Raw genomic sequence first — 17,167 nt, 5'->3', positions numbered from 1 at the left:
GTTAGCTTCTCCACTGCAACTCACCGCACAAAAGGTACCCTTGATTACATTCATTCTGATCTTTGGGGTCCTTCTAAAGTTCCATCTTATGGAGGATGCCGTTATATGATGACTATTATTGATGATTTTTCTCGTAAAGTCTGGGTCTATTTTCTAAGGCACAAAAATGAAACATTCCCCACTTTTAAGAAGTGGAAAATTCTTGTTGAAACTCAGACAGGAAAGAAAGTCAAGAAGCTCAGAACGGATAATGGATTGGAGTTCTGTGAAGGTGACTTTAATGAGTTCTGCGCAAATCATGGTATTGCTAGACACAAAACCATTCCAGGTAAACCCCAGCAGAATGGTGTTGCAGAACGTTTAAACAGAACTATCCTTGAGAGAGCTCGTTGTATGCTCTCAAATGCTGGGTTATGGCATCAACGTGAGTTGTGGGTCGAGGCAGCATCTACAGCTTGCTACTTGATCAACCGATCTCCACACTCTTCACTTAATTTCAAGATTCCAGAAGAAATTTGGTCAGGTAATCCTATTGATTATTCTAATTTAAGAATTTTTGGATGTCCTGCATATGTGATGGAATAACACTAAGGCCAAGAAGTCCAAGAGGTGATGTATTGAAGGAAGCAAAAGGAATGGGTTAGTGTTGAAAAACCATAGGAGGAGTGAGGCCTACTTTTGGGCCTTAGCTCCTAAGTTTTTATAGCATTTATTTTTATTCCTATTTTGCCCTTATCTTTGATTCCAAATTTACCCTTGTACTTTGGGGTATTTTAGTCATAGAATTTATTTTACTTGTATTTCCAATTTTACCCTTGTATTTTGGGGTGTTTAGGACTTAGAATTTATTTTCTTTTGTATTTCCCATTTTACCCTTGTATTATGGGGTGCTCTAGATGATTAGGGTTTTTAATTTTGGGCTAGGGTGTTAATTAGAGGGTGACGCATTTTTGGTGCTTATTGGGTCTATTTTTGGTGTTAGAAAGGCTTAGGCCCAAGTGGAGGGCAAAGGTTGCATGGTCTTATCATGCACCTAGATATAGCCAATCTAAACCCAAAGATTCCATCCTTGGCCACCAAGTTGCATCTAGGGTTCATTTGCATTTCATTTGGAATGCATTTGCCTACTCCAAATGCAACCCTAGATGCCTCCCCTCCTATAAATACCCAACACCCCACACCTTGTAAATACTTTGGAATATATGAATTTGAGTGAGCCTTTTGTGCCTCAAATCCTCTCCTTAGTCACTAGGTCTACACGGCCTACCCCTCCTATCTCCTCCCTTGAGTGAGTTTAGGGTTCCTTGAGTGGCCTTCACCTCCACTTAGTGAAGAGAGCCAACCTAGAAGCACCCAAAACACCATCCTCCCATCATCTCTCATATTCGCCTAAATCAACCCATTTACGCCCACCTTCCTTTTGCCTCACCCTTGAAGGAACATCCACCCTTAAGGTCATCATTTTGGCCTTAGCAAGGAGATTCTTCCCACCTTGGACGTCCATGATCAACCCCTTGGTGGAAGGAGTCCATCATTTGGTATCAGAGCTTAGGTTATCTTCAAGGGTAACTAGCTTCCTTTCCATTTCTTTGAGTCTTTTCTTTTTTTTAGTCTTGTTTTGTGTCATCTTTGAGTTCATTGTCATCCATGAAAACCTTATTAAAAATGTCATCTCATGTTGTTCCATGGTTCATTGCTTATTCATGAGCCTCCTTTTGTGCTTTAGGGTTTTTCTTGAGTTTTAGGTTCTTGTGTGCCATTTTTGTTTTTTACTCTTGTTGCTGGAAAAATATATTATGAACATCGAGAACATGTCTTTCATCTATTTTTGATCTTTTTACCTTTAAAGTTTTGTCAAAAGTTGTGTTTATCTCACCTTTCTCAGAAAGACAAAAAAAAATATATGTATGATGCACCCATTTGATGTATGAAACCATGAAAATATGAAATGTATGTGTTTTTCCATGAGGTGGCCTAAATTTTGCTGCACCATTTAGAGGTCATTCATGCATGTTAACTAGTCCTTGGCATGCTCCAAATTTGTGTTGAAATCTATGTGTTATTTCCTTCCTACACATACATGATTGGCCACCTTTCCATGCACATCATTACATGATTATTCTTTTGTCCTTTTATGCACATGTGTGAGTGATAAGTTTTGTGTGTGAGTGCTGGAATCTTTGAAAAAAAATCTGCACCAAAAAGAAAATAGTACAAGACACACTCCACTCACAAAATGCTTCTATACCCACTCATGTGTTGCCACTTGTCTCTCTATTTTTGACTCCTTATATGTGCTGAATTTTTAATCACCCACAAGTGTAAAAACCAAGCAACATTTAAAAAGAAAAATAGAAACAAAATCTGGACAAAAATATTAAAAAAAAACGTGACCAAAAAGGCTAAAAGAAAAAGAAAGAAAAACAAAAAGGACTTGTTGCTAGACTTGTGGACATTGACCTAATTACCCTTGCACATTGGAGTTAGACATGGACTGAATTTTTGGACCTTATTGGACCATTTTGAGACACAAAACCGTGGCTGGACCTCTAGCAAAATGGACTTAAAAATTCACAAGTGAAAACCATTAAAGTTTTAACTCCATTCTAGTGCCATTCTAGGACTTTTCCTTTGTGTGCTAGCCTTTTTAATGTGTCTTAATTTTTTTCTTGTCTTCTTTGGAATTCTTATGTTTGTCTCATTAATCTCTCTTTGAGTTTAGCCTTTTAATTGAGCATTTTCAGTTTTATTCCTTTGGCCTCCTTCTTGTTCTTGGTTGGTTTGTTATCTTTGGGTGTAGGTGAAGTACTACCTCCAAGAAACCCTTAGCAAAACTTCTTTGGGGGATTGAGTGGAGACTAAATCCGTGAGGTCCCAAGTGCTTTGGAGAAGGATATCATATCTCAAAGAGTGCAAACACCAAAGGAGAGGACTAACTTTGTTTGTTCCTTGTGAAGGGGAGCCAAATTGGAGGAGTTGAAGACCTTTAATTTCTTTTCTTTCTTACTTGCTCATTTTGCTCAATTTTGGCCACTTGTATTTGGGCCTTATTTCTTTATCTTGGTTTGTAATTGGCCATTTTTAAACCTCTTCATTTTGGTTTTAGTTTGTGTAGTTGAAGGTGATTTGAAAACCTTCACCTAGGACTTCGACTAGTATATGCTTTAAGTGTTTTTCTTTTGCATGTTTTAAAGCTTTTAGTAGTATAATTGCTTAGGACTTTATTTTTGTCTCAATTTCCGTTTAGAAGGCTTTCTTTTGCCTACTAGGGGGAACGTGCACACACACTTTATTTTTGTGCCAAATTGTTTTGTGAGAAAAGTGGAAAAGGCTTAGTAATTTTTACTTGATAAGGCTTGGTTATTAAGTGATTCCTAGTAGTCCACCTCCCTTTGAAAGTTCACTTTGTACACTTAGGCCTTTTCCTACCTATCTTGCACCTTGAAAACCTTTTTGTGAAAACCTTTTTATCACTCATTCTTTGTGAAAACCTTTTTCAAACCTTTTTTTTAAAACAAATTTGTGAAAACCTTTTCTTGATCAAAGATGAGTGCTCATTGTAGTGTACATGGTCATAATTCTTGTAGTTCTAAGTCTAGTGTTAGGGATGAACTTAGGCAACTAAAGAAGTACCTAAGAAAAAAAGAAGAGGAAAATTTAAAAAGAGAGGAAGAGATGAGAAGAAAAGAAAAAGAGTTTGAAAAGAATAATGAGGAAATAAGAAATTTACTTGCAAAGTTGGTAGAAACTAGTGGATCCAAACCTAGGATTGTTCCAACTAGATCTAAAATAGGCAACGAAGTTAAAGTCCCTAGGAGTATGCATGAAGAACAAAATACAGCAAGAGAGGTAGAACTTAGAAGAAAAGAAAAAGAAAAGAAAATAGAAAAGAAAGAAAAAATAAAGAAAAGTATAGAAAAAGTTCAAGAGTGGTTAGAAAATGAAAAACAACAACCAACACTCTTAGAGAAGAGTAAGCAGGATAATGTTTCTTCCAAAGGGCTTATGCTTGAGGAGAGTCACTGTCCCATTGAAAATGATTTAAAAAAGACTTTCTTCATTCATCAAGACCTTAACTCTTTCTCTCACGTTGCCACTAGTCATGAAGTGGAGATTCAAAAACAAATCCCTTTTAAAGAAAAAGAATCTCAACTTCAAGATTTAGTGAAGAAGAAGTGGACTTCACTTAGTCCCACTTCTTGTGCTACTTCCTTGGTGGTGCCCAAGGAAGATAAGCCTTTTCTCTTTAAGCCTCTTTCTACTTTAGTTTTCCTCATAAAGCACCCAACTTTTGATTTGTATGATTTGTTGGATACATCTCATGGTGTCCTATTTTCTATTTTTGATCTTGAGGGAAGTTCAAACTTATTTCAACTTAACTTGGTTACTTCCCTACAAGACAAACTTAGATTATATGAGTTTTCTAAACTCCTCTTGACACCTTTTTCTCATATGTATCTAACAAATAATGCAATACAAAGTTGTTTAGGTAATTTTTTAGTTAAGTTTTCTTTACTTTCTAGTACATATCTAGGTCACCACATTGGGTACCTCCAACAAGATATTTTAGTTTTTAGGACTAATGCATTTGTGTGCTATAGTTTTAGTCTTTTTACCTTTTTAGGTTTTAGTTATACACCTAGACTTCACCGTGGGGAGGATCCTATCCTTAACATTAGAGAGTCTAGTCTTTTTAATTTAGACAATCTTCTTAGCATTTTAAGTAGAACTCCTCTTAGGATACACTTTCCATTTCTATCATATACTATTACCTCTAATGCTTATTTTTATGTTTTTGTTGGTCATGATTCCCACCATGAGGAACCTCTTGATTTGAGGTCAAATCCTTTTCAAGAGGGAGGGAATGATGGAATAACACTAAGGCCAAGAAGTCCAAGAGGTGATGTATTGAAGGAAGCAAAAGGAATGGGTTAGTGTTGAAAAACCATAGGAGGAGTGAGGCCTACTTTTGGGCCTTAGCTCCTAAGTTTTTATAGCATTTATTTTTATTCCTATTTTGCCCTTATCTTTGATTCCAAATTTACCCTTGTACTTTGGGGTATTTTAGTCATAGAATTTATTTTACTTGTATTTCCAATTTTACCCTTGTATTTTGGGGTGTTTAGGACTTAGAATTTATTTTCTTTTGTATTTCCCATTTTACCCTTGTATTATGGGGTGCTCTAGATGATTAGGGTTTTTAATTTTGGGCTAGGGTGTTAATTAGAGGGTGACGCATTTTTGGTGCTTATTGGGTCTATTTTTGGTGTTAGAAAGGCTTAGGCCCAAGTGGAGGGCAAAGGTTGCATGGTCTTATCATGCACCTAGATATAGCCAATCTAAACCCAAAGATTCCATCCTTGGCCACCAAGTTGCATCTAGGGTTCATTTGCATTTCATTTGGAATGCATTTGCCTACTCCAAATGCAACCCTAGATGCCTCCCCTCCTATAAATACCCAACACCCCACACCTTGTAAATACTTTGGAATATATGAATTTGAGTGAGCCTTTTGTGCCTCAAATCCTCTCCTTAGTCACTAGGTCTACACGGCCTACCCCTCCTATCTCCTCCCTTGAGTGAGTTTAGGGTTCCTTGAGTGGCCTTCACCTCCACTTAGTGAAGAGAGCCAACCTAGAAGCACCCAAAACACCATCCTCCCATCATCTCTCATATTCGCCTAAATCAACCCATTTACGCCCACCTTCCTTTTGCCTCACCCTTGAAGGAACATCCACCCTTAAGGTCATCATTTTGGCCTTAGCAAGGAGATTCTTCCCACCTTGGACGTCCATGATCAACCCCTTGGTGGAAGGAGTCCATCAATATGCACATGTTAATGATGGAAAATTAGCTCCTAGAGCTATTAAGTGCATATTTCTTGGTTATGCATCTGAATCTAAAGGTTATCGTTTATGGTGTTCTGAGTTTAAGTCACGAAAATTAATTCTTAGTAGAGATGTGACTTTTAATGAGGATGCATTATTATCTTCTGGAAAACAATCATCTGTGTCTTCTTCCAGTACTAATAATCTGCAAGGTACTAGCGAGAAGGTGGAGTTAGAGTTAAAATCTGTAGCTCCTAATGTTGATGTTCCATCTTCCTCTACCACTGAGTCTAGCATTGATGATCATGGTGATGATCATCCTATTCAGCAACAGGAAGAATATAATATTGCACGAGATAGGACAAGAAGACAGATAAAATTGCCAGCTAGATACACTGATGACAATTTGACTGCTTATGCATTGTCAATTGCACAAGAGGTAAATGATGATGTTGAACCTGCCAGCTATAGTGAAGCTGTTTCTTGTGTTGATTCTGCTAAGTGGCTAGTGGCTATGAATGAAGAAATTGAAAGTCTTCACAAGAACAACACTTGGAATTTGACAAAGCTCCCCAAAGGCAAACGACCTCTAAGGTGTAAATGGATCTATAAGAAGAAAGATGGCATTCCAGGGGTTGAAGATCCTAGATGCAAGGCGCGATTAGTCGTTAAAGGCTTTTATCAAAAGGAAGGTATTGACTTTAATGAGATTTTCTCACCTGTTGTTCGTCATACTTCCATTCGTATTTTGCTTGCTTTTGTTGCTCTGTTTGATTTAGAATTAGAGCAACTTGATGTAAAGACAGCTTTTCTACATGGAGAGCTGGAAGAAGAAATTTATATGGATCAGCCTGAGGGATTTGTTGTTCCTAGTAAGGAGCATCTTGTTTGTCAATTAAAGAAATCTTTATATGGCCTCAAGCAAGCACCCAGACAATGGTATAAAAAATTTGATTCCTTTATGATTGGGCAAGGTTATTCCAGGAGTAAATATGATGATTGTATTTATTTTCAACAATTTCCTGATGGAACTTTCATATACTTGTTACTTTATGTTGATGATATGTTGATTGCATCACGTGACAAGTCTTTGATCAGCAAATTGAAAGCTCAACTCAATAATGAGTTTGAGATGAAGGAATTAGGTGCAGCTAAGAAAATTCTTGGCATGGAGATTCATAGAGATCGACAAGTTGGTAAATTATTCTTATCTCAACAAAAATATATTGAGAGATTACTTGACAGATTTAATATGAATAATTGTAAACTTGTTTCTACTCCACTTGCTGCACATTTCAAGTTATCTTCAGACCTTTGCCCACAAACAAAAGAAGAGATGGAGCGTATGTCACACGTTCCATATGCTAGTGCAGTTGGCAGTTTAATGTATGCTATGGTGTGCACTAGACCTGATTTAGCATATGCTGTTAGCATGGTGAGCCGATACATGCATAATCCTGGAAAGGATCACTGGAGTGCTGTAAAATGGATTTTTCGGTATCTTAAAGGTACTAGTAATATTGGCTTGGTGTTTGACAGAAACAAAGCTACAACTAATAATGTTGCAGGTTTTGTTGATTCGGATTATGGTGGTGATCTTGATAGAAGAAGATCTCTTTCTGGCTACATTTTTACTCTCTGTAATTCTGCTATCAGTTGGAAAGCTTCACTTCAATCTATTGCAGCATTATCTACAACAGAAGCAGAATATGTTTCAGCAACAGAGGGTGTGAAAGAGGCTCTCTGGATCCGAGGTTTGGTCAAAGAACTTGGTCTCACACAAGATGTTCTTACTGTATTTTGTGATAGTCAGAGTGCCATTCATTTGACTAAGAATAGTCGTTACCACGACAAGACCAAACACATAGATGTTAAACATCACTTTATCCGAGATATTGTTACTATTGGTGAAGTTCTACTACAAAAGGTACATACATCTGAGAATCCAGCAGATATGCTTACTAAGCCACTTCCGAATGCCAAGTTTCAGCATTGTTTGGGCTTGGTTGGTCTCTACAACAAATGATTGCCCCTCTGGGGCTTTATCTGGCGATGAGCAACTTATTAAATTTGAGCCAAGGTGGAGATTGTAAAGTTATGGCACAAATTTCTTCCATATTTCCTGTTTTAAGGAAAACACGTTTCCTTGATTTTAGGCCATGATTCTATGCATGGTTTCCTCTTTTTTGCTCCTTGTTTTGTTCCAGGTTTCCTTATTCTGGGTGCATACGCTTCTTCTCAATGCCTATATAAGGCATCAAGCATTTGGAGCAAATTGCAATTGATTCAGCAATCTACACACTTGAGAAAAATCATACATAGAGAGGAAAGATTCAAGAGAGTATTCTTAGTCTATATTTGAGAGATTATCTTTGTTCTCATGATATTAGAGAACTTCTTGTACTCTCCTATTTCTACATAGTGGAATTATCTTGCTCTTGATCGCCCGTGGTTTTTTCTCCGTCTTTGGAGTTTCCACGTAAACTTGGTGTGTATTTATTTTTCTTGTCTCTCTACTTACTTCTCTCTATCTCTAATTAACTTGATCCGGTGCTTCCGCATTCCGCTCATTCTTTCTGATACCCAACAATATATATCTTATACTCTTATCCGTACTCATATCTATTTTTATTTAAAATTTATAAATATTTAATTTTTTAAAATTTACTTAAAATTTATGTAATTTTTTACTCTATTTTAATTTGTCAAATAAAGTTTAATTAATGTAATTTATAATTATTATTTTGTTAAAATTCTTATTTTTATATTTTTTTTGTAAAAAATAATATTTACTTAATTTTTAGATTAGTATGGAGTAGGTATGGATGTACTCGATACCCAATAGATATATGAATAAGAACGCAAATTTCATACTCGTCAAGTATGGAAACATAAATGTCTGTATAGGATCCGAGAATGGAGACAAATATAGAAGAATCTGTATCTGTCTCGTTCCGTTACTATCCCTGCGCATGATATCGCGTGGTCAAATTTGTTTTACACATGTATTAAGATAATATAAATAAAATAATAAATTTACAAGTAATTTATGACTATCTATTTGTTTATAAACTAAATTAATGTTATTATGAAAATAAGTCGTGTTCACTACAATAAAATTTATTATTATCGATAATTATTGAATGATAATAAATTAATTATCTCTATTTTATTATCTAATAAAAATATTAATGATTAATATATAATAACCACTAAAAATATATTTACATCATACCAAAATTTACTATTAGTGATAATTATTTATTGAAAAAACTTAAGTCCCACATCAATTAAAGATAAGATAATTAAAGAGTATATAAGTGGATGACATCTCTCACTTTACAAGTTTGTTTTGTAAGGTTGAGTTAGATATTTAGAACTTACTATTCTAGGTTAATATCAAATTATTCACTATTACCAAACTTGACTATAGATAAAATAATTAATTAGGAGATAAGACAATTAAAAAAATTAGGAAATTAAAGATAATTAAAGAATATTTGTACTCATCTTACAAGTACCACAACGACTAGAAATAAGGTAATTAAAGAGTATTATGAATCATTTCTTAAACTTTTAGTGACAATAGCAAAAAATATTAAATGCTAGTAAAAGAATGCCACAAAAATATATACACTTTTTTCGACCATTATAAGGGTCTTTATTAGCATGCAGAATAATTATTAATAAATATTTTAACGACACCGCATACAATGACTAATGTAGAAATGTTGGTAAAAGATCTTGTAACAATTTTTATTCACTAAAAAATATATTAAATATCACTAAAAGTCCATTTGTTATAATGATTATTTATTTTGATTAATATTTCGTATAAAAGCATAAGAATTTTTTTTTCAATACTAAAACATTTATCCTTGGGATATAAATTCAAAATTAAAAAGAAGTACGTGATATAGAAAATGAAGTTTGCATATTTTATAAGAGTTAATTACCTATATATATATTACCAGTGTAAAGTTTTTTTATACTGACAATCAATCAGATCTTTTAATAGTATCATATCATTTGCTTATTTAATCAAATTAAAATAAAAAAGACACTATTAAAAAATTTGATTGGTTGCCAGTATAAAATTTTTTTACACTGGATTAACTCATTTTATAAAATATATTACGAAAGTTCCTAATAATTAGAGTATTGAAGAAATATTGCATAACTCATATATTATGAAAACTTATATTTGACTTGTGGAACTTAATTAGTATTTCTATTCTATATGTCATCCGTTCCAAACACTTATTGGATTTATCGGATCAGCTCTTATCATCAACATATATCAAGAACTTTAATTTTAGTTTTATTCTGTCTTAGCCAAATGCTAAGCATGTTAAGTATTTCATATTTTACACTTTTAAGATATATATTGACATCCTTTGAGATTTTTTTAGTTGGAAAATGAAAAGTATGATCCAAAAGGTGACACTTGTATTAAAAAATATTGTAAATAGATAAATAGAAAAAGGTGTGGGATGAATATACACAAATTGAAGAGGTGAAATATTAATTAAACACATAAATCAATGGACAAAAATTGTAGAAATATATATATTATTGATGCCTCATAGATATATAAAATAAAAAAAAGGAATATGGTAGGGTGGTAATTAAGATGAGATGTTACATGCAGGTAGAAGGTTGACGTGGAAGGGGGAATGAACATGCATATGTGAGGAACAGAAAAGGTTATGTGGAGACAGAGACCATGCATTTAATTCGAGTGGATATATCTGGGGGAGGCTCAGGCTGTAACCGATCCAAGAGGGACTGCTTTATCTTTTATCCTTAGGAAATTAAGGAGTTTTTATTTATTTATTTATTTATTTAAATAATTATATATATATATATATAGGGTTTTAACAATTATTTAATTTTTCATTTCTCTTATTATAAAATTAACTACAAATTCGTGTACTTAAAAAAAAAACTTATAAAAAGTAAATCTTAACAGTTTTTAATTTATTAAGGTAAAAAAGATACATGTCGATCATATTATACTCTTAAAATAATGTAATACTTGAAGTGATATATGTTTTTTAATTTATAAATTTAGTTACATTGTAACAACACGAATATACTAGAATGAGAGATTCAAATAGTGTGAAACTGTATAATTAAGAGTAATTTAAATAAATTAATTTATATCATTTATTTTAACAATTTTTTTTTGATAATTCATTAGATAAAAATTTCTATAATTAAATATGCTTCACTTATAACAATTTAGGCATGGGTGGGAAGTTTTCAGAGAAGTCGGTTGTAGAAGGATATTGTTCAAAAATAGTTTTAATTCATGAAAGATTTTGATCATAAAAAGTTGTATAAATTATCATAATGTTAAATATTGTGAAATAAAATTATTGAAACGTTAAATTTAAAGAATATTACACGTAATATTTTAAAATTGGTTATTAAAGATGAAAAATAAAAGAAAATAAATAAGCTGTTACTAGATTCAAATTTATGTGGATTTGCTCTAGAGTGTTAAAAATTTGCATGACAAAGCTGCTTTTCATCCGTTGGTGGTGATATATTTGTGAAATTTATTTTAATATAGAAGGAAACATTTTTATTATATTTTATTTTATGGGTAATTACTTGCAATTGCAGTCTATATAAAAACTGGAATGAAGTTCAGTCATTTGAACACGTGTCTCTCATCAGTCGTAGTCACTCTCTTCTGTCAAGTTTATCATCGTGTAATAATTGTACAAACCTAACGTGTTATGACGACCCCAACCTACAAAATAATGTAGAATCGTATATATCAGTAAGCATGGATAGTTGATCAATTTCCCGAGCTATGGAGACAGCAAAATATATATATTTAAAATAGTAAGCTACAATCATACTCTACATCGTCCTGATGATAACAAAATAAAAAATTGTGGGAAATAAAGTGAATAAAATTTTAAAATTAAGTTACCATAAATAGTTACAAGAAGAGTGAAATTAGAGGTATTTAATTTTTTTATTTTACAAAAAGTTTAGATTTATAATCGCTTATCTCATTTATGGTGTGAATTCGCAAGAAAGAATAAAGAATATACAATAAAAATTGAACTCTATCTTGTTTCTAACTATTAAGAGTGAACGGACTTAATCAATTATATGTTATATGTAAATTTTAATTTTTTAATACTATTGATTATAAAAAATTTAAAGAATTTTTTAAATCTGTGATTGCTAATGGAATTTTTTTTAAAATCGATTATTTTTAACTTTTAAATCGATTTCTTAAAAGAGACGATCTTTAAAGTGAGACTTTTAAGATCGGTTATGGAATAATCGATCTTATAACTTTTAAGATCAATTATGCTACAACCGATCTTAAAAGTCTAACTCTGCATAGTTCATATCAAAGTTTACCTTATTTCACAACAAGCCTCCAATTCAAATAAGTGGTTCAAAAACCAAATTAACTTCATAAACCAACTAAAACACTCATCAAACTCAACATCCAATCCAAATAATAAGTAAAAATAAACATAAAAGGATTTTAATCAACCACGAAAATCAATAATGAACAGAAAATCTCAAATTATTTGTTGAAAAACCTAATAAAAAATAAACATTTGAAGAACACAAAAAAATTAAAAAATCAAATTGTTTGTGGTACCATGAGAGCAAGAGAGGAAAAAAATTAAGTACCTTTCGTAGAGTGAATAGAGTTAATGTTAATGGTGGTGGGGTGTGCCAACTTTAGATGCTAGAACTAAACGGTGGTGGAGCGTGCCGACTTGAACAATGTCAGTCTCAAAGATGGTGGTGGGGCACGTCGCAAGAGGTTCGTTCTTGTTGAGATTGCGTGGTTTGTTCTTGCTGGCCTTGGAGGCGAAAATGCAACGATGGTGGGGCATGCCGATGTGAACAACGTCGACTTGAACGGTGGTGGTGGGGTGCGCCACGAGAGAATCTAAGCAAGCGAGATGAGTTAATTTGAGAGAGAATTATGATGTTGTGCCAAGAACACCTTCAGAGTGTTGGATGTTGTTCTAACTTGAGGCTTTCTACACCAAACACTCATGTCAAGTTAGAAAGGCGTTAGGCATGGTTGAATGGCATTAGGCACGGGAGTCCTAAGAGCTCTTTGACTTGGTGATGCTAGACCTAAAGTTGAGTGGCGCCCAATGAGCTCATGCCAAAGCTCTTTGTCTAGATTTCTTCAGGTGTTGAGGTGATGACATTTGGCGAGAGTCAAGTAGAGACTCTCCGCCTAAGATGGGGTTGGGCATGGTGTTTTACCACGTCAGGCGTAAGGTCTTAGGAGCTTCTTCCTTAGCCACATTAATCACAGATTATGTAGCATTGAGCGTAGGTGAGGCAGTGAGCTCCCTACCTGGATAACACCAGCCATTGGTTGTGTAGTGTCGGGCGTTAGTTGTTGAAGATGATGTTGAGATTGATGAAGTGTCGGATGCTTGATGTTTAAGTTGTTGCATGAATATATGTTGAATAAGTTGTATTGATGAAATAGTATGTGATGATCTTATTGTGAGTTGATAGTTGAGAAGTAGATGAGTTATGAAATTTGTGTTAACTAAGTTGTATGTTTGTTGTGTAGTTGAGTCGAATATAAAATATGTTGTTGTGATGTTTGTTGGTTATAGAGTTGAATATGAGTTATGATGATTGAGTTGTGAGATGCAAAGTTGCGTGTGTGACACCCTCTACCCCAACATACATATACAATAATTATAAAAATAAAATTCTTCATCATTAAAAACCAAATCTCTAACCACATAAGGGTAAAGAGTTCACATTCATAAACTTAATCCAAATAACATGTCACTGAAATTACAAAGGAATAAAATTGAGTTTTCAAATAGTTCAATGGAAACAAGATCCTAAACTAGTCCTAACTACACCCCGATGTCACATATCCTATCATAGTGTGCCCAACTGAAGCTTAAGCCTCATCACTAACATCCTCATGATGATGATCACCTGCAATACAATTTAAACAAATACAAAGAACAACAAGGGAGTGAGAAACATCTCACTCGATTTTCAGGTGTAAAAATAATAGTTAGGCAACAGACACACAAATCATAACAATCACAGCCATAGCTACACATTATTCAGGTACAAATTCAAATTGTACATACAATAGTAACACATGCACAATTATTCATCATGCAATGGTGTCATGGACTCGACTCATAAATGCATGTGGTGCCAGTCACATGTCTCATAATTACATTTCTCATATTTCATCACTGGTGACTCAAGGTACACCTTGTTAGCTTGTTACATCACTTGGTGACCCAAGGTACACCTTGTTAGCTTGATACATCACTGGTGACCCAAGGTACACCTTGTTAGGTTGTTACATCACTTGGTGACCCAATGTACATCTTGTTAGCTTGTTACATCACTGGTGACCCAAGGTACACCTTGTTAGCTTGTTACATCATTGGTGACATAAGGTACACCTTGTTAGCTTGTTACATCACTTGGTGACCCAAGGTACACCTTGTTAGCTCATATATGCACATGATGCTTGTCACACATTCACGATTTCATTGACTCAACACTTCACTTGTCACGTCTCATCATATTTCATGTTGCATTATTTAACAATATCATACAGATCATATGTTCACCTTTTACATTCTCACATCATATTCACATAGACTCATACAAGAAACTTCTCGTAGTTATATACGTCAAAATAGTACATAAATCATACCAAGTAATTATCCAAAACATGAAGCCATCATCAATTTTACATATATTGCCTCAAAATCATCCAAAGATCATATTCCTAATTTTACTTCACAGGGTTTCCCACAAGAACCCACATAGCACTCTAATTCATATCAAAACTTGTCTATTTTCAAAATTAATCACATATTCATACATCTCTCAACAAGGAACACAACAAAAGAATCAGAAAGCAAAACAGAAAACATTCACATTTTTTCTGTTTCTCACAGGGTTCTATCACGAACCCACAGAGCACTCTAATTCATATCAAAACTTATCTATTTTTTGAAATTAAACACATCTTTACACTCAACATCACACAAGGGACACAATGAGACATTCAGAAAGCAAAATAGAAAACATTCATATTTTTACTATTTCTCATAGGATTCTCTCAAGAACTCATATAGAACTCTAATTCATATCAAAACTTATCTATTTTTGAAATTAAACACATCTTTACACTCAACATCACACAAGAAACACAACGAGACATTCAGAAAGTAAAACAAAAAACATTCATATTTTTCCTATTGCTAGAAGCATGCATTAGGTAAGGGATTGGGGGCCAATCCTACTACCCAACAATTATTCCCATCCTCTGAGCGAGGTTTCTCACTCCCCCCTTACCCAGATAAGTAGAAGATAAAGCTAAAGCAGGATCTTGCTAGTCTCCTCCTCTGGGTTTCCCTTGGTCTTTAGAGAGTGTAGAAGAAAAAGAAGTCAAAAGTGAAAAATGTGCATTTGGTAGTGCTAGAGTGTGCTATTTATAGACCTCAGGAGTGGCCAGAAAAGCCTGTTCTGGACTCATTCGTCATGTGTAAAATTCACATCTAGAACGGCCGTTCTTAAACCAGAATGACCCATTCTAGGGTTGAGTTTTAACACATAATGGCTATGTTTGGAACGACCTATTCTTAAACCAGAATGGTCTGTTCCCAACTAGGGTTATAGGCCATTTTAGTAGTTTAGAACGGCCCATTCCAGTTTAGGAACGGCCCGTTCTGGGCTACTAAATGTCAAAATAATTTCTAAAATACTTTCATATAATTTATGAAAAATCAGGGTGTTACAACTCTCCCCCCTTTTTGAAATTTCGTCCCCGAAATTTACCTGAAAATAGAAAAGGGTAGACTCCTCACATCTTGCTTTCTAATTCCCATGTAGCACTTTCTTCAATATTTCCTCCCCAAAAGACCTTAACTAAAGGGATTTCCTTTCTTCTCAACTGTTTTACCCTCTTGTCATCAATCCTCAGAGGGACCGTTTCATAGGTGAGATTATCCTTCAACTGAATGTTGTTAGACTGAATGATGTGGGAAGGATCATGAACATACTTTCTGAGTTGGGAAACATAGAAGACACTATAGAGGTTTGAAAGAGATGGAGGTAAAGCAATCTGATAGGCTACATTACCAATTTTCTTAAGAATTTGGTAAAGACCGATGAAACGTGAAGTAAGCTTATGAGATTTCAGTACTCTACCTACTCCAGTTCAAGGAGTGACTTTAAGGAATACATGACCACCTTCTTTAAACTCAAGGTCTTTCCTTCTCTTTTCACTATAGCTCTTTTGTCTACTCTGGGTTGCTCTCATCCTTTCTTGGATCATCCTGACCTGTTTAGTGGTCTGTTGAACGATCTCAGGTCCTAATATGACATTCTCTCTAGGCTCTACCCAACATATGGGGGTCCTACATCTTCTACCATACAAAGCCTCATAGGGTGCCATCCCAAAACTAGAATGGTAGCTATTATTGTAGGTAAACTCTATCAAAGGTAGGAAACTATCCCAACTACCCCCATGCTCTAAGATGCAAGCCCTCAACAAGTCTTCCAAAGATTGTATGGTTCTTTCAGTTTAGCCATCTGTTTGGGGATGGTAGGCTGAGGTCAATCTAAGCTTAATTAGTGCCTAAAGCCGCATGCAAGCTCTCCTAAAATCTAGAGGTGAACCTATAATCTCTATCAGACACTATACTAGTAAGGACACCATGCAATCTCACAATCTCCTCTATGTACAACTTAGTTAATCTCTTTAAAGGGTAGCTAATATTAATGGGAATAAAATGGGCAGATTTAGTCAAGTTATCCACAATGACCCATACGGCATCCAAGTTCTTCACTGTCCTAAGTAACCCAACTACAAAATCTATAGAGATGTTATCCCATTTCCACACAGGCACGTCTAAAGGTTGTAACAAACCGGAAGCTCTTTGGTGTTCTACCTTAGCTTTCTGACATACTAGGCAAGCATACACAAATTTCTCTACTTCCCTCTTCATCTTAGGCCACCAAAACATCTTCTTAAGGTCTTGGTACATCTTAGTGGCTCTTGGATGGATACAAAGTCCTTTCTAATCGAGTCAAGTAGAGAGGTTGAATCAAGGTGTGCAAAGTGTGTTTAGAGTTGGAGTGGATGGAGTGTTGAGATTTAAGCATAGGTTGTGCATTCCTAGTGTGCCTGAGCTTAATAGATAAATCCTAGAAAGGACTTTGTATTGGTGTCATGTGTGTGTAAGGTTGAGGCACACATGTATGAAGCGACTATAGCGGCAGATCGAGCTACACTAATTATAAGTGACCAACCGAGTAAAATACGATGTCAT

This window comes from Cajanus cajan, chromosome 10 (genome assembly GCF_000230855.2).
Source record: "Cajanus cajan strain Asha chromosome 10, NIPB_CcT2T_4, whole genome shotgun sequence".
Taxonomy (NCBI): domain Eukaryota; kingdom Viridiplantae; phylum Streptophyta; class Magnoliopsida; order Fabales; family Fabaceae; genus Cajanus; species Cajanus cajan.
This window is presented reverse-complemented; position numbering follows the sequence as displayed.